Source organism: Rutidosis leptorrhynchoides, chromosome 10 (assembly GCF_046630445.1).
Source record: "Rutidosis leptorrhynchoides isolate AG116_Rl617_1_P2 chromosome 10, CSIRO_AGI_Rlap_v1, whole genome shotgun sequence".
NCBI lineage: Eukaryota > Viridiplantae > Streptophyta > Magnoliopsida > Asterales > Asteraceae > Rutidosis > Rutidosis leptorrhynchoides.
In genome coordinates, this window is record NC_092342.1 from 139,183,887 (window position 1) to 139,187,677 (window position 3,791).

General features: G+C 33.3%; 1 long non-coding RNA gene across 2 annotated transcripts; it reads right to left on the reverse strand.

Moving 5' to 3' along the window:
- Window positions 1-225: 225 nt before the first annotated feature.
- LOC139873181 (uncharacterized) lies at window positions 226-3,589 on the reverse strand. Of its 2 annotated transcripts, none has more exons than XR_011767283.1 (7): window positions 3,256-3,589; window positions 3,048-3,145; window positions 1,979-2,082; window positions 1,218-1,348; window positions 707-974; window positions 520-564; window positions 226-388 (listed from the first exon to the last, which is right to left on the reverse strand). It is a non-coding gene; the product is annotated as an uncharacterized lncRNA (long non-coding RNA). The 2 variants fall into 2 exon arrangements; XR_011767282.1 differs by having other exon boundaries at window positions 707-979.
- Between the last annotated feature and the right edge of the window lie 202 nt (window positions 3,590-3,791).

The window sequence follows — 3,791 nt, forward strand, 5'->3', positions numbered from 1 at the left end:
AAAAGTCAACTTTGGTCAACGCCCGTCTCGACCCCCGTCTCGACCCCGTCTCAAACGTCTCGACCTTTTTAGGAACCGACCGTCTCGACCCCGTCTCACGTCTTTTGCAACCTATTATATATGTATATATCCACGCATGCACTCTGAAAATGAAATTGAATACATAAATTGCACCAAAATATGATTCTAGCAGTGAACTTTAAAAATCGAAAATCATATGCATCCATATATCTTTTACAAGAGATAAAACTCATAACCATCCAGTACACTTCTTACGATTGATACACCAAAATCCATAAAGTACACCAACATATGTTTCTAGCAGCTTATAAAGATTTAGAATTAGTTCTTGAAAATCGCAGGGCACAACGCACTCATTCATTATTTTCTGCAAAAAAAAGAGCAAAAAAAAAAAACAAATCAACCAAGAAAATATTAGCTTGTTAAGTAGAATATAAATTAGTTAACTCAAAGATCTATATTTACAAATACAATAGCAACAGTGGTGAGGGGCGTTACCGATTCCGAGCCGAAATTCAGAAGAAAAGAACATCAGATTCCCAGCTAGAAAAGGATACATGTCATGATATTAGTGGTACTAAATCTATTGCATCATGAGATGAGTTCATTATTACAAATAATTCAGAACAAACACCTCAGACAATCAATCTTGTAAAAACTATAAAGCAGAGATGCATAATCGTACCGACATCAGGATGTCCATCTTTGTGAATGATAAATGTTCCTTTCTTTTCATGATACAGATTTGTAATCTTTCTACGTGTGTTGAGGTAAATCTTGTCAAACTGGCTAAGGGTAACTGCTACATGATCTTAACCATGAAAAATCAAAGTATAAAACTAGGTAACAAAATTACCTCTGATTCGAAAGTTATTAATTCCCTGGTTCTGTATAACTCTCCCTGTTCTTTGTGTTGTCAAGATAATCAACTCTCTCCAATCCTTCTACTCAAACTTCACTAGAGAGAAATATTTTAAGATATATGTTTAGAAACAGATTAGCAATGACCCAATCGGGTAGTTGCCATGCAAACATTGACCCACAAAAATATCAATGTGTGTTAATTTTGTAAAATCATCAACGCACGACCATTTAATCATATATAATTTATTAAAAGATCACGAAAGTCAATCATATATGTCAGTCAGTACTTAGTAGTCTCTTACAACCAACCACAAAACAAAAAACCATTTTACCTGATATTCGAAACAGAAAAATATGTGTGATTCGCAAACGTTGAAGTAAAAGGCTTTTCATCAGTGTTGGTATTACTGATCCTAGATGTCAACATGCGGACCCCATAGTAACCCTCAATCGATACTCAAAACTACAAATTAAAATAGTGAGTTAGAATTGAAGCTACAATAAGATAGGCAAATAGAATAAACATCAAATGAGAAATAAAAGCTCAAGGTATATAACATATACAATTTCAGATCACCAATCTAATATGAACTTACGAGCATTCTAATCAAACTAAATAATAGACACAACAGCTTGAAACTTCCGTAAGATATACATGTGAGTAAACCTTCAAATCTTCTGGCTTAAATATCAGATCAATAAAAACTCTTTTGGTGATATAGGATGGAATGGGAGACTCTATGGTACAAAATCTATTCAAAGCAAATCTATCATTAAGGTGAGGTCAAAGCCTCACTCCAACTAGAAATCACATGTACAACTACTTATTTCCCAATAATTCATTGCAGACGGTAGTTAGATAAGTAGCTTACTGAACAACGCCTAATTTATATAATTGATAAATATAATGTAATATAATTGATAAATTAGATTAGATATGAGCTAAACTGCACAGTGATTAGTACTACTAATAAATAATATTTCAAATTTACTCATCTAAACAGTTAAAAATATTTCATATTACCCGACATGTAAGACCCATTTTCTTTTAAGCTAATTGCTTTTATTTATATGGTTGGCCACATAAAGATACCTGGTATGTTCACGTCTTGCTCAGATCATATTTTCAGTCAATGTAGAAGACATGAAGCTGAGGACCACCTGGGCTGCCATAACCAAAATGTCCAGCAGCCGAAGCTGAAAAAGTAATCATACGATTCATTACTATTATCAGTTAACTTTCAAAAGTAATCAAGTCATTCGCAGATCTTTCAACTTAAAATCAGGAAGCATGTTAAACTGCAAATGATCAAAACAAAACAAATGAAAAAATTAAAACAAACTCCATAATGTATCAACTCCATGAAAATGCATCCAAAAGTAAATTTAAATATGTTTTATTTTACTTAAGATAGTTAGAATCACCTAAAGTAAATGTATTTTACTTAAGATAGTTGGAATCACCTGAAGTAAATGCATCATCTCCATGGGTAATGCTTTGAAAAGGCCCAGATGAACATGTTAAACTAGAGAGCAAGCATCACCAAGAAATGATTTGCACATGTTAAACTAATGCCCCCTCACCAACATAGGATTTTAAACCTTTAGAAACTCAATGGCAATTATCACCTTCTAAAAAGTACACAACTTCACAAACTTTCTACTATTTTCTTAGACTTTCCTCATCTTAGAATTTTTTTCATCAATCAATAACCTTGATGTCCACTTTTAATAGATCTAATACAACAACCAAATGTACATTCTCATTCAGGCATTTTAACATACACCTAGAATGCGTTGAACTGAATCATCACTATTAAAGGATTTTCAGCTGAGAGAATCCCGAGGCCGTAATGCCTCAATAATATAATCAATTTTTGTGTGTAATAAACTATGTATAACATAAGCAGATGCAAGTAAAATGAATTTTATGACTCATCAAGCCTAGTAGATGAGCAACAAACACTGTTTGAAGCAAGAGCAAAGGAAAAGCTGTAGCTTAGGGTTCACAATTGAGTGCATAATCACTCACATTAAGTGCTCTACAAATGCCTTTATCATGTTAAAATGTTGAATTCTTAAACTTATACGGAGTAAAAACATATACATATACATAGCATATAAATCATTAATTATCGAAAAAGTGCTGAGAAGTGTACAACCTTTAGGAGCCAAGTCTGATGACATGCGACTGATTACATCGGTTTCAAAAGGTCATAAATTTCAAACGATTATAAGACATGATTCAACACACGAAGTCCTAATCAAATGAATAAAGGTCCAAAAATTAACAGAAATGAATGATAATTAGTAAATTGACATAAAATTAGCTAGGTTTTTAATCTAAACTCATCAAATTGATCGATTTACCTAATAGAAGATGATAATACTGCAGTAGATTTTAATCGAATGTCCAGTGAGCGAATGATGATGAAGGATTAGAAAGTTAGGGCTCCAATTAGAGAGAACTTGAATTGTGGATGAAGGAGAGAACCTGTAAACGATTAGAACTGCAAACGAGAGAACTTGATTACCGCAATTCGAGCTTTTTTAACACTGTCGTTAATGTTCGGGTTGAGAACTATAAACGAATAATATATGAAGAAAAAGGAATCGCTAATAGGAACAGAAATTCAAAAATTGGAATGTGGATTTTAGTTCTGTACCATCTTTCCTATAGGTAACTGAAAGTTCGAGCTCAATCACTATTTATTTATTTGTTCAAAGGCTTTGAAGTTCTATCATTTGATATTCTCAAACAACACCAACAACAACATCCAATCCCACACTTGTAGGATACGGGGAAGGTGGGACATAGACAATCCTTCCTCTACCTTAGGACAAAGAGAAGTCATTTCACCACCCCGAGTGAAACACTCACAAGAGTAGAGAAAGTCCTCCAACAG